General features: G+C 37.2%; 1 protein-coding gene across 6 annotated transcripts in view; it reads left to right on the top strand.

The window, feature by feature from the left end:
- The window catches only part of LOC135204061 (uncharacterized), a 171,673-nt gene that overhangs the window by 101,587 nt on the left and 54,419 nt on the right, over positions 1-15,667 (top strand). The gene's annotated exons all lie outside the window — the stretch shown is intronic.

Here is a 15,667-nt window from a genome sequence, read left to right as displayed (position 1 = left end):
TTACAGCCGAATCGTCATCTAGTTCACTTCTCTGATGTATCGCTCTGTTGTTTTCAGGGTCTTCCGTTCCAGACGTTTCTTCTTCTTTCTCGGATTTCTTTGAATTTAACTTGTATTTTAGAGCCTTTCTCTCTCGGATATACTTTCGGTTTCTTGATTTCATCCACTTTCGTTTGAACTTAAAAGAAAGTTGGTTTTCTTCTGGACACTTTCATCTCTCTCTCTCTCTCTCTCTCTCTCTCTCTCTCTCTCTCTCTCTCTCTCTTTTATTTTGCTCCATACTTGTTTTTACATGAATGTGCTCCGATCATTATTATTCTGGAGAATGTTGCTAATAGTACATATTGTATGTTTCTTTAGTGGCAAATGAATAAAAAAATAGCAAAAATAAAAAAATAAAAATTAATTTCGTTAAGGAGAGCTGCTTATATTTTAGCCACTGACCTTTCCATTCTGGCAAAGAAACCGCGCAAAGACACAGAACAAAGACCAAAGCTAAGAAACAAGAGCTGAGATAATCCAAGTCTCGCCAGACAGGAAAAACACTGTCGTCACTTTGCACAATATAAGACGTACCATCATCAAGTCTTTTTTGCTTCATAGATATAAAAAGCATTCTGATATTCTGTATCTGACATTTGGTATTTTATCAAGTTGTTGTCTTGGCTGGAAAAAAAAAATAAAAACTAATAAAAAATTCATATCTCTGTCACTAGTATTTTAGCACGTTCTACATCTCTTCGTGGGATATACTGCTCTTAGGAAATGAGTTTGTTAATCCTGCTTTGTTTCTTCATTTTTTTTTTTTTTTTTTTTACAATCGAAGAACACTTTTCTGGTTAAACGGAGAGCTAATGCCAATGGTGTTGACGTAAATTATATTTACATAGACTATCAACGATCTGACACTTAATTCGAACTAAAATAGCGCTCTTTGAACTTCTTGATAAGTACGAGTTTCGAGAGAATAAACCGTCATCATACTCAATATAAAATAAGGCCCCTATCATGCTAATCAACTGGTTTTTAGATGACATTAAACAACTCTATTAATAGTATCTACACAGGCTTAAGTAAATTTATAGTTCTTTGTTTCGTTAATTTTCTACAATTGTACACTTCTTAGTCTTAAGTAATAAGTAATTCAAATCTCTCTCTCTCTCTCTCTCTCTCTCTCTCTCTCACGGAATGCTGCCTCAACGTCATTTTTTAAGTTTTTTCATTTGATCACTCGAAAAATATCTATTTTTCTATAGAAATCACATTTACAGATATATCACGAAGCCGTGAAAAACAAGCAAGCGTGTTTCACAAAATAATTCAGCTCACTGGTAGTTTCTGTCGACATAGCTACCTACTCTACTTGGTGTGTTTGAGGGCGACTTTTTGGAACACAGACACTCGTACCTATATATAATTTTGATATATTTTATCCCGATATTATCTATCATCTTCGGAAAGGGTTTCGAAGTCGTGAATAAAACTAATTCGAAGTCATGGATAAAACTAATTCGAAGTCAACTAATTCGAAGTCATGACTAAAACTAATTCGAAGTCATGGATAAAATTAATTCGAAGTCATGGATAAAAGTAATTCGAAGTCATGGATAAAAGTAATTCGAAGTCATGGATAAAATTAATTCGAAGTCATGGATAAAAGTAATTCGAAGGCATGGATAAAACTAACAAAACTTAGGGACTGTTTCGAGACGACATCACGAGATCCGAAAGGCCCTGGTGGGAATTCTCAGAAACTAAAAAACCGAGTTCAATCTCCATGGCCGCCGGAAGTCCTGGCGTCTTTATTTTGCGAACCACCTCTTTGGACCTGCTTCAAACCTGCTGTTAATCTAAAATGGAAAAATGATGCGCGACCAGCTACTGGTCTCTTATTGTGGGCCAACAAAGAGCAGGGGCGTGAGGCTTCCTAACTCACGCTCTGTTTCGAATCCAGGCCTGTAAATGGAAAGCTGCCATCTTTTAAGGGCTTCCCGCCGGGGAAAAAATGATGTCAAGTCTACACACACTATCGGAAGAGACTCAGCACGCAAAAAATCCACATTCAGTATACGTTAAATAAACAAAAACTATAGACAAATTTTATAAATCCTCTTTGTATGAAAAATTAATCTTAAAATAACGCCCAGCCGCAGATAATCTCGTCAGTTTACTGCGCATGATCACTGCGGTGAAGGGTTGCCGCTTTATTGACAACATCCAAACTGACAAAGCACTGGTGAAGTTTGAACATAAAGAAATAATGTCATAATGATTCATTTCCCAAGATACATGACATTTGTGCTTTTGCACGGTTCTTGTACGTGTACATACATTATGCAGGTAATAATAATAATAATAATAATAATAATAATAATAATAATAATAATAATAATTATAACTTTATTACTATTATTATTATTATCATTATTATTCAAAAGAAACAAACATTTATGTTTAGCAAGCGTAAAAGGCATATATGCAAATAAAAGAGAAAACGGCAAAATGAAAACTCTCAGAAACAAATGACAATCACACTAACCCAAAGCTTACCCTGTAACGAATCACTACACCCACAAGAATTCACAAAAAAGAATGAGTCACATACAAAGGAAGAAACGAAACACTTTCATCTGTTGCTTTAATTGGTCTTACTTGCTTTTATTCTCAAATTATCCTCCTTAGGCTTATGAGAGAGAGAGAGAGAGAGAGAGAGAGAGAGAGAGAGGAGAGAGAGATTAATGGTAACTGGAGGGCGGAGGAAAGTGGTGTGTGTGTGTGTGTGTGTGTGTGTGAAGGGAATGGTACTAAGGAATGGGATGGGTGGAGCGTGTTCCAAGGGGGTAAGGGTGCATGGGGTGGGAATAGGAAGGGGGTGTTTGCAAGGGAGTAATCGTTTGGAGGACGGGGAGGAGGGGGCGTGGATTTGGTAATGGTCCCCAGTCTTCTCTTAAGCCTAAAGGCCACGGCGATGGCACCACTGACCTAGTTTCTCCATTCGAGGAGAGAAGAAGAAGAAGAAGAAGAGGAAGAAAAAAGTGAACAAGAAGAAAAATAAGAAGTGACTCACTTCGCGAGGGCCTCTTTAGCTTGATTTTCTAGGAAGAGTCTGTTTGTTTACGTCATATCTGTCTGCTGTCATTCCACGAACCACATCTGACAGATAAGCAATTCCTGTCTCCAGCTGGTTTAGTAGATTGTCGACTAGTTTTCATAAAAACTGCGCCTCTTCAAGCAAATACGACTGGTACACAGAGAAGCCAAGCAGGTGCGTCCGCGCGAGATTTTTATGAGGAAATCGTACCAGTTGCTTAAACCATTCCGAGGCATTAGGAAGAATTAGTGTTCCAGAAGTGTTTAGTATTATGTAACAGTTCTGAAAGCGAGTCGAGGTTGTCTATACAAAGAGAAAAATGCTTTTCTCAGAAAAAAAAGTACTGGTATTATGAACTTTCAAAAGTCTCTGTTGTTTACCTAGCAATGATGATCAATTATTGGAAAGGGCATCTTTATGTTTTAATTGTCTTTGTTTCCATTTCTTATCAGAGTTAAACAACGCCACCAATGGTCACATATTCAAGACTGCTTACAATACGGAGTAGAAGGAAGTACTGTAGACATGGCATTTTACACATTGAAACATGATGGTAAAACAACAATTAGAAATCAGAGGCTGATGCAAAACTAATTACAGAATAAGATGCTAATACAAAACTAAATACAGAATAAGACGTTATTACAAATCTAAATACAGAATAAGATGCCAATACAAAACTAAATACAGAATAAGCTGCTAATGCAAAACTAAATGAAAACCAACAGCAACTACAAAAGATTTTCGAAAATGAGATATAAACTCGTTAAGAGAAAAAATTCGGCGGAATTAAGTACTAATGACTGATATGCATTTTGAATGGCCAGCACCAGTTCCAGTACATAAAGCGCTAAGCTCTGTCCCCTGACGAGTCCAGAAATTCTCGAAAGACATCTAAGAGACGAAACATCAGAACTAGTTATCATGAGAAGCTACTGTAGACGGATAAGTTTGTGGCAGACCAGGGGCGGGCACGGAAGACTTCCGAAGTTAGGGTGGGTGGGGGATTTGAATTTCACTTCGAAGACTTCCAACGGTCTCAGGTATCAAGAAGAGTTCGCGCTTCCGGAGGGCTCTCTGAATTAGGCCTAACGAAAGTTTTTTTTTTTCTTTGCCAAAGAAAAGGGTTTTTGTTGGTCTTTTTTTTATTAACCTTTACGTGAAAAGACTTATTTCGGTTCTTAGAGCTGGTTTTTGCGCAGCCAATATATTCTAAAAAGAACATTATTTTTTTCTCTTGTGGTATCCAGATAACACACAAATTTACTTACGCACACACACACACGTGTGTGTGTGCGTGTTACCCCCTTGCGTATAAGTTTTATTCCCTTTGCTCGTAAATGTTATGCTTGAATATTATTATAAATTATTCGTACGTCATATATGAACGTTGGCATCTATGAAACCTTTCAGATCATAGCTCTCACGAACTATTTTGAAAAGCTCTTGGAAGAAATTTTCCCCCAGCGGTGGTCGTTGATAAAGTTCAAACGTCAATTTTATGGACAAATACTCACGGGTATTCGTTGTTCTAAGTGGACGCAATGGAGATGGCATGCAAAGCATGCTAAAGGTGCATTTCTTATAATAATAATAAAAGTGAATAATAATAATAGTAATAATAATAATAATAATAATAATAATAATAATAATAATAATAATAATAATAATAAAATAATAATAATAATAGCATGCGTCACTAAAATGGTGAAGAAATCCACAGTGGCGTAAGTAAACATATATTAGAATTATATACAGAAACGAGGGCTTTCGATAAACTTCTCTCGCTTGTTCATATATTTCTCATGTATGTTTACACTGACACCACTGTAGATTTTTTCACCAATAATAATAATAATAATCATAAATTTCACACAGACGGATAATCATGCATGACACATTCTACAAGTGAATGGCGAAACTATTTGTAAAATCACTTAGGAAACCGAACAACTCTATTAAGAAGTATCTCTTCTTTATGGTATTTTCATTTTTGCTGTTTGAATGAAGTGTCAGAAATGATACGATTCTGGAGCTGTCATTTATTAGATAAGATTCTGAATGATTTCAAACGCATTTGATCGAATGACATCTCTGAGGTCATGATGACGTAACATCAAAGCCAACTTAGACAATGATGCAACATCGGCTGTATCATTCACAATAATGTTAATGTTATACTTAATATACAATGCTTGAATGCAGGTACAGGGGTGAACACTACTGATGGTAATAATAGCTTTAGGAACAATACCATCAATACTACTGGTAAAGCAGATGAAAAGCAAAAATGAAAAGGACTGCAACAATGAAAATTTTAAGACAGGAAATTTTTGTCTGCAAAACAAAAGCAACAAAATGAATAGTAGCATTAATTACAACAACAGCAACATAAATGATGACATTTAATTCCAACAACGGCTAGAACAACATCACAAACAACAACAACAACAACAACAACAACAGCAATAATAATAATAATAATAATAATAATAATAATAATAATAATAATAATAATAATAATAATAATAAAGAATTTTCCCGCCTACCTTAATTAAGTGCAACATGCAACATTTTAGCAACGAAAGAAAAATGGTCACCAGTTGACGCTCATCAGGAAAAAAAAAAAAAAAAAAAAAAAGTTCGCTCCTGACGGCCGTCCCTCCCAGACAGAAATAGTGGCTGCTTCATTAATACCTGGAGTGTCAGGCAACGTTTAATTCCCCTCCCGATAATTAACCTTTGACATTCAAGTTCGTTGACCAAGTTACCTTCCCGGGCTCCCCAATGGCTTTCAATTTCGTTGCCTGCTTGGCAGAGAGGAGGCGGAGTTGCGCCCTGCTATTTCTGTGCCAGCGAGTCTTTATGCGATCACTTAACGTTCGTTTGTTGTTAAGTGGAATGCAATTTTTATCAGATAACGATTGCGCTGTCATATATATATATATATATATATATATATATATATATATATATATATATATACCTACTTAAAAATCACAGTAGATGCATGTGAATTCATTAAATAAGCGAATACCATAGGAAAATGATAGGCAGAAATCCAAGCGCATTTTTAAGACATTGTCAAGGATCGGCAATGTCTTAGTAAAGACGAAAACGCTTGGATTTCTACCTATCATTTGCCTGTGGTATTCGCTTATATATATATATATATATATATATATATATATCTATATATATATATAATTATATATATATCATATATATATATATATATATATAGATATAACATATATATATATATATATATATATATATATTCTATATATATATATATATATAAATATATTTATGAGTAATGTCCTATATATATATATATTTATATAATCTATATATCTCAAATATCTATATATGGTATTATATTTTATATTAATATTATATTAATTATTTACTATATATATAATATATCTATATGTATATACTATATATATATATAATATATATATATTATATATAAATATATATAATAATATGAATCCTTTAATGATGAGATAGAGATAATGTAAATAAGACACTGGTACTCTTATAATGATAATCAACTTAAAACTTACCTTTCATTGTTCTGACTAAGACCCTCCTGTCAGTTTTTCCTAACTTAAAAAACTGCAATAGTTCAAGAGACAAAAAAAAAAAAAACCTCCGCCAAGGTTGAACAATGCAATTTCACACATTCCACCCCCCAACCCAGTAAAAAAAAAATTTCCTTATCCAGATCAGAATCTGTTCCAAAACCTAACTATTTAGTGGTAGTCACTCTGGCTACTTTTCCTCAAATTTCGCCAAAATCCAGGCTCAACATTTTGCGTAGTCCTGGTAAAAAATGGGCAGACAAACAGAGGAACAAGCAAACGAACCGACCCGAAAACATGGCCTCCTTGACGGAAGGTAACGACCCAGAGATGGGATTAGTCTGGGAGAAGTTCTTTCTCACTAAAGGTGAAGTTATAACGACGCCCACAAAATGGGCAGACAGGAGAGTCGGCCTTCCTCCCTTCCTGGAGGAGGAGGAGGAGGAGGAGGAGGAGGAGGAGGAGGAGGAGGAGGAGGAGGAAGGGTTATTGCTTCCTTGTCCCTCTTCTTCCTTTGCCTTTTCTCTAGTTTACCTTGGGGTTGGGCTAGAAAGTGGTATTAAGTTGAGCCTATCACACTGGTATTTCTTAAAATGTTATTTCATTAAAAGCGAGAAAAATTTGGAGGACTAATTTTCCAGACTCGTGTTCTATTCATAATTGCCGTCTATCAGTCAACAGACGCTTATGAGTAGTTACATGCAATGTTTGTAGGTCCATTGTACTATGTACGTTAACGATGTTGGGCATTTTACACACAAACACAAACGCACACAGACATGCATACACACATTCTATTATATATATATATATATATATATAAAAATTTTTTATATCTATATATATATAAATATATATAATAATAAAAGGAGCCCATAAAGACGCCAAAATATAGTTAGCAAGTACTATATTTCACAACGTCCTTTATCCAAAGCTTTGCAGTTGGAGACAGGTAATCCTCTTTCCGTGAGGACGGGTGTACCACACACACACACACACACACACACACACACATATATATATATATATATATATATATATATATATATATATAATATAAATATATTAGATATGTGTGTGTGTGTGCAATGGTAACATTTTCTTTTCTGGTCGGATTAATTTCTTATTTTACCGTCATTTCTTACAGCAATGTACAAAAGAGTGTACCGTGAAATGAAGTCATTTATTTAACAATATTCACACATTCCATAGGTATGCACGTGCAGTGACTGTAATAGTATCGTAAATAAAGGAGAAAGTGCATCAGAATCTAACAGGTACTGAACTTATACCTATTTCAATTAATTGCCGCGGTAATTCCCATCGGATGTTAATGCGTAGTCATTTACTAACATGACTGGCAGAAGTAGAAAGAAGGTGAAAGACCTTATGTGATATGTAGCACCGTGACCCAGTGTTGAGGTATGTATGTAAATGGCAATACATGTACTGAAGAATCTCGTTTGCTCCCCGTCCAGTTCAATAATGCAAAGAAAAATCTGGCAACTGACAACACATTCTTCAACCCCTCGTAATGCCATTAGTCCCCAGGGGATTCAAAAGAGATTAACTTCGTACCAGTAACAAAGCTTCGAGATTTGGAAGAAAGTTCTGTGCAATTTAATCAGCCCTTCAGATTAATCGTTTTTCTTATACGGCTGATTGCATCGAGCGGCGATTTGTCCATTATTTTCGTATAACCAGGTATTTTGTTTTCTAAATAGTTATTTTAAGAATGTCATTTTGAGTTGGTGAATCAATTTTTTTTCATCGTCCAACCTACGAAATTTGAATAAAGACTATTTCATACTATGACACTCGCCTTTGAAAAGATTTTTAAAGCTACTGAAAAGACTTAACTTAAATTCTCCTCGACTTAAAACTATAAAAACAAAATTTTTTCGAATCCGTCTTACGAAAACAATCCTCATATTCACGAAGTCCTACGTAAACCAGAAAGAAGAGGAATGGGTCCTTGTCATTTCACTGGTGTCTTGCAACAGACCTCCGTATCCGGTTATCACCGGAACACTCCAGAAATACATCGCTCCGGAGTAGCGATGCTTTTCCACAGGGCGAGATCGCGTGAAAAGGGGATCTGGAAATCGATCGCTTCTCCTCCATAAAGAGAGGGTCCTGGCTCACTTCTCTGGCAGTTGATACACTCCGTCAGAGGATTTTGTTTTTGAATGAGAGGGAAAGTTAGAGGAGATGGACAATTAAGCGACAAGAGAAAAAGGGAACTAATGAAAGAACGCAAGTATCGTGTACTTTTTACCGCGCAAGGTACCACCTTACGAGGTAAAGACAAGAACTTGTATTACTGTCATTTTTAGTCGACATTGCTATGGTAAAATTCTGAACTGCAGAGTCTACCAGCTCGTAGGTCGTGGAAATTTACAATTTCCTCTGTGTCTCCTGAATCATTTGATTATTAATGCCGTTTCTGCCAATGATCAGGAATTTTGAATTATTCTTCATAATATTAAAGTGTTTTCCGCAATGACCATGAAATTACCCGACGTTTTAGGTTGCTAATGCTTACTGAATTACACTTTCATTTAGGTTATCAACGACCAACGATTGCACGATATTTTAGGTTATCGATAACCGTAACATGACAACGTTTTGGGTTATCTGCAACCAGGAAATTGCCTGGTATTTTGGGAGAAAGCGAGCGGTGTGCACCGTACCTGGCTTCTCGCCTTCCAATACCTGAAATGAGCCAAGTAAAAGTATTCAATAGGAGGGCGATATTAAAGAGCGGTTGTGCTTAGTGTTCTCTATTGAATCCGGGAGGGGCCGTTTCCTTTTCCAAAAAGATCCCGAGGCTTTTGTCCATTTTTTTCAATTTCTTTCCTCTTTCTTTGATTCTGCCTATGCTCCTTTTATCGTAGTTATGTAATTTTATTTTCGTTGATGAAAACAACGTATAAATAGCCGTTAATATTGGCCCATTGTTTGCTTACTGACAATGCAAAGCAATCTGTCACGTTACAGTTATTAATAACTTAAATTATCGTGCAATTTTTGGCCATTGATAACATAAATTCTATAGTCATTGGTAACCTAAAATGCCATTTTATTTTAGGTACATTGATACCAGGTTACTAATAAATTCATATCATGGTCATTTGTAAAAACATTAATAACCAGATTATTCAGGAAACAAGGAAGAAAGTGGAGATTCCCACCACACACGGACTGGTTGACTCTGGAGTTCTCAGCTTTACTGTTGCAAAATCGTCAAAAAGGACGATAATATAAGCAAGAATCGAGACGGTAGGTCCCAACATTAGGACTTAACGTGCCTTCCAGGACTTTGTTCCAATGTACATTAATTCCGGGAGAGGCTAACCAGAGAGAAGATACATGGATATATATTTTTAAGTAATTTCTATGTTTAGGTTCTCGTGATCGATAAACTTTTTGAAAGAAATTTGTAATTAGTTAGTCTGCAACAAGAAAAACCTAACAAGGAGCGCTATATATAACAACCCCCCTCTCTCTCTCCCATTTCTCTCTCTCTCTCTCTCTCTTCTCTCTCTCTCTCTCTCTCTCTCTCCTTCAATATTGTCTGTCAGTCTGTCTCTCTCCCGGGCGATTCTCACAATCGATTCCGCCGTTCGCCGGTGGGTGTAGTAGGAGAGCGCGTGTATGTGTATGTGTATGAGTGTGTGCGTGTGACGGCAAAGGTGTACCTAGTCTGAGTCTTACACCTTTAAGGCCGTAAAAAGGAGGCTGTAAAAAAACAGCACCACAAGCTGCACGGTTGCCGGAAAATCCTCTAGATGGACGCCCCGAGCCCCCTCACACTCTCCCCCCCCGCCCCCCCACCCCCTGTCTCGCTTCCTTATGACCTCCTCCTTCGCTTCCGTCTCTCTCTCTGTGAATCATCAAATGGTTCCTTTGACCTCCCACCATCTCTGAATACCCCATAGGATCTCCTTTTGCCTTTTGTTTTTCTTACTTCACCGTTTACTTATCCTTCGTATGTATATCTTCATTGGTAGGATTCTTTCACCTCCCTCTCCCCCTCCAACCTCGTCCTACCCCACTCCCCCCAAACGTCCTCCAGCAATCCCAGGAAATGATTGGGATTTGGCCCTACAGCCCTAAGGGTCGGAAAGGATTGCAGCATGCAAGCTGCATGGCGGGAATTAGGATACCCAAGGATTCCATTTCAGTAATTCTCAGTCGGAAAACTGCCGAGAGAAAGACACTCGCCCACTGGATTAGTTGACGTCTGTGCAACGTATGGTCTTGTTTTTGGGGCCGACGAGATCGTCTTGTTCTCATTTGCATATGGAAGGGCAAATGGCGGCCCCGTGTCCTCAAAGAATCACATAGATTCGCGTCAGAAGAGAGCAATTCTCTCTCTGTCTCTCTCTGTCTCTCTCTGTCTCTCTCATAATTAAGGAGGGAGATGTTGATAAATTCAGTCAAAAGAGAGCAATTCTCTCTCTCTCTCTCTCTCTCTCTCTCTCTCTCACACACACACATAATTAAGGGGATGGTAATAAACTCATGTCAAAAGAGAACATTTCTCTCTCTCTCCTCTCTCTCTCTCTCTGTGGCGATTAAGGGGATGGTAAGAAATTCATGTCAAAAGAGAACATTATTCTCTCTCTCTCTCTCTGTCTCATAATTAACGGGATGGTGCCGGCATTAATATCAGCATCACTCAAAAGCTGTACAGCATCATTGTCTAAAAATAACCGCTTCATTATATCATCTTGCCTCTTCATACCTCCAGCGGTCTCGCTCTTCATAAATCAATTAAGCGACGCTCTCTCTCTCTCTCTCTCTCTCTCTCATACTCGCACAAGTATAGGGATACAGCGCATGCGCGGATATTTGAAAGGTTGGAGAAGGGGCAGAGAGCTAAGTATCAAAAGAACAGGATTTTGGTAAATGCAAGGTGGCATAGGTTGTTTGACTTTGAAGTATCAAAGGGCCGTGGGAACACAAAGGAAAGGTTGACATTGCCAATTCGAGATAGAAACTAATAGAAGGGGAGCGTCGAACTGAACAAAAAACTTTTTATTGTTAGGAACGTTTTTTACACTTACATTTTAGAGTGCAACTTGATGCAAGTGAATACATACCCGTGCTTTGGCGTACTTTCAAGTGGCTATGTGTTTTCAAATAGCTTCTCCATGAACTAAAATTTTATGATTAAGGTTCCTAATCTTGGAAATATTAATGAAAAGGAAAAATGACCCAAAATTTTGTCATAGTTTATTTATTCATTATTTACTCGTAACCACATTAAGAGGTCTATCCAAACAGAAGACAACGACCACACTTAAACACGAAGCTTTCCTCGCAAAGTCCTATCAAATCCTACCTTTTATGGTATATTTGTTAGGCCTAGCGAGACCTCGCGTTGAATGAGACGCATTAAGGTACTAAATTGACCGTGGTACTAAGTGTCACCGAATAGGCTTCGTAGAAAAGTAAATGAATCGTTGTAGCCGGCTTTGTGACATCGTAGAGTCATAATGCCATGATGATCGAGAATAACTTTTCCAGGCGTGTTTAAGAGCTTCCTTTGTTGCTTTTAAAGGCGCAGTGTTGGTCACCGTTAACCACTCGACAAGGAGAATGGAGAAGCCTACAAGAGAGAGAGAGAGAGAGAGAGAGAGAGAGAGAGAGAGGAGAGAGAAACGTTTATTTTAATATCATAAACGAACTGAGAGAAAAAGAAAGGTTGAAATTCAAGAAAGGCGAATATGCACCGTTTTCTCTTCCACACGAGTCACGAAATGAGGACGATTTAACTTGTAGCGGGAGACAGTTTCTCAAAAGACAGACAGAGAGAGAGAGAGAGAGAGAGAGAGAGAGAGAGAGAGAGGAGAGATCGAACAAGGATGTGAGAAACATCTGGCAAATAATAAAGGCCTTGAGTGAATAATGGTTAGCGGAAGGTTCGTGAGTACTGAAGATAAAGGTGAAGAAGGTGACGATGAACTTGTGGTCGAGAAGGAGAAGAAGAGAGACGAAGCACTATCGAGATATTGACCTCGAGGAGCAGCTGACGTCAGCCACTGAATTATAAGGAAATAAATAAGACAGTCATGAAAACGTATTATGGAAGATTTAAGCGATTGATGCAAGCTGGAGGGAGGAGGTTCGATACTAAAGTGGGATTCATTTGATTAACTGAGGCTGAAAGGCGTATGGCATAATTGCAAATGGAAGATGTACTATTGTATTGCTGTAACCGTTGCCATATTTTTATGCATACAAACACACACACACACACACCCTGGATTGTCCCTTGATCCTCTCTCCTTGTCCCCTTTTGCTTAAAGAACACGTCACCTAGATCAACAGACACTAACCCCCCCTTTCTGTTTTTGTATATGAGGCCTGTCAACTTCTTTTATATTCAGTGCGAACTTGAAAATATTGAATATTCTACGAAAGTACTTGTTCCAAGTCTCCAGTTTTTCGATCTCCTTTCTACAGTTGATTTAAGGATATATATATATATATATATATATATATATATATATATAATATATATATGTATGTATGTATGTATGTATGTATGTGTGTGTGCGTGTGCGCCAGCGCGAGCACCTGGAATCTCCATAACTGACCATCTGTCTTACTAAAAAATTTTGATTCATTGCAAATTTCCATGCGACCTTCCACCTACGTACAAAATGTTTATCGTATGAATTCATATGAAAGGAAGCCAACGAAAGAAGTAGGAAGGAAATGAATAAAAAAAGAAAAACAGTAAAAAAAAAATCCATAACAATGCAGTGGAGAAATCACGAAGGCAAGACACTGTATTGACCGCAGGGGTCACACAGGCTGCCTCTTGCGAAACGTCTTATTAATGTCATAAATTCTGATTGTCAAGTTGGCAAGAAGCGTGCATCGCACAAGCATCAGATTTTGCTTGTGTTGGCATTCATCATTTACGATTTTCTATATAGATGTCCTCAGAGGCTTACAGAACTTTACCGCGCATGCACCCTCTGAAATAAATATATACGTACACACACTCACACACACACACCTCCACACACACATATCTATACATCTATATGCGTGTGTCTACATATACATATATACTAATATATACATATATGTATATGTGAAATATATATACGTATTATACATATATTTTGTTTTCTCAAATTTAAACCATTTCCCCTACCGGGGCTAGGCTTCCAAGAAAAGATAGGAAAATAACCAGTGCCATAATCCCAATTGAAGCATTTTTAATCAAATACTATCGTAAACGCATAACTCTAATTCTGACTTACGTAGGCAATAGATGCAAACTTCTGGGAAATTAATGACATATTTAACATTTCCACCAACCTTACAATACGAGATGCTGATTCGGTTACCTGAATTTTTTCTCTATCATAATTCTTGATGATTATCGGTAAGCAATTCTGAAGATGATTTAGTATTAATACTTATACACAGAGGGCTCGCCAGCAGGCTGTCCATCTCCTCTACCCAACACCCTTTTCACTTCACCTATTCAGTATTCCATCTTTATTTATTTAATTCATATTTTCATTTTCTTTGACCCACACCTCATTCTCCATAAGACACCAACATATTCAGTTAAAGGAATGACAGGTTATGCTTTTTTTTATCTATATTTATTGGTGTAACTTTTGAGTTTGATGCATTATCGTACTAGGGAGACAGTCGTCGTTTTCGATTGGAAATGGGTAGAGAGAGAGAGAGAGAGAGAGAGAGAGAGAGAGAGAGATCAACAACGAACGTTAAGGCACGTTGTCGCTGATGCTTAATGACGAACTCGAGACTAAGGACCGGCCATATCTAACGCGTCGTGACGACAGCCGTTGGCTGCATTTGTGGAGAGAGAGAGAGAGAGAGAGAGAGAGAGAGAGAGAGAGAGAGAGAAGGCCAACAAAATACCAACAATGAGTATCGAGAAACAGGAAGCCTTGCAGCTGACCAAGCGCGGTGGGACGTTGCCTGATCATGCGATAACAGGCCGTCATAATGTTGCATGTTGCGGGATGGCACGAGAGAGAGAGAGAGAGAGAGAGAGAAGGGAAGGAGAGACGAAAGAAACCGAACACCGGGTATTGGCAATATGCCCACCGGATTCGGTCTTTCTCTTTCAGTTCTTGTGATGAGACATGGTGATGACGGGTCTATTCCAGCTCCATTAGATATAAATCTAAAAACGACAGGTATATGTATATACGAGAGGGAACAGACTTTTATCCTTCTCGTGGTCAGGTCGGCAAGGTGACCTCGTCGTCTATTATGGTATTGGAGGTTCGTTTCCCGCTACCGGACATCATGATTTCTTCAAATTTCTTTGAAGTTGGAGCTCAAGGCTTTCTGGTGACAAGCGTATCCAAAAAAGAGCAAAGAATCTGAGAAGTTAAGAGGGCATTGTAGCTATTACAGTTGCACACAAACACACATACATATATATATGTGTATATATATATACATATATATATATATATATATATATATATATATATATATATATATATATATATATATATATATATATGTGTGTGTGTGTGTGTGTGTGTGTGTGTAGTATGCACACATACACACACATACATACAGACACACACACACATATATATATATCTATATCTATACATATATATATATATATATATATATATATATAGATATAGATATATATATATATATATATATATATATATATATATATATATAGTATGTGTGTGTGTGTGTGTATGTATGCACACATACTACACACACATACACACAGACACACACACACACATATATATATATATCGATATCTATCCATCCCCTATAATATATATATATTATATATATATATATTATATATATATATGGATAGATATAGATATATATATATATGTGTGTGTGTGTTGTGCGCAACTGTAATAGCCACAATGCCCTCTTAACTTCTCAAATTCTTTGCTATTTTTTGGATACGCTTGTCACCAGAAAGCCTTGAGCT

This window comes from Macrobrachium nipponense, chromosome 44 (assembly GCF_015104395.2).
Source record: "Macrobrachium nipponense isolate FS-2020 chromosome 44, ASM1510439v2, whole genome shotgun sequence".
Classification (NCBI taxonomy): domain Eukaryota; kingdom Metazoa; phylum Arthropoda; class Malacostraca; order Decapoda; family Palaemonidae; genus Macrobrachium; species Macrobrachium nipponense.
The sequence above is the reverse complement of the archived record's forward strand: the minus strand, read 5'-3'. Positions and strand labels throughout refer to the sequence as shown.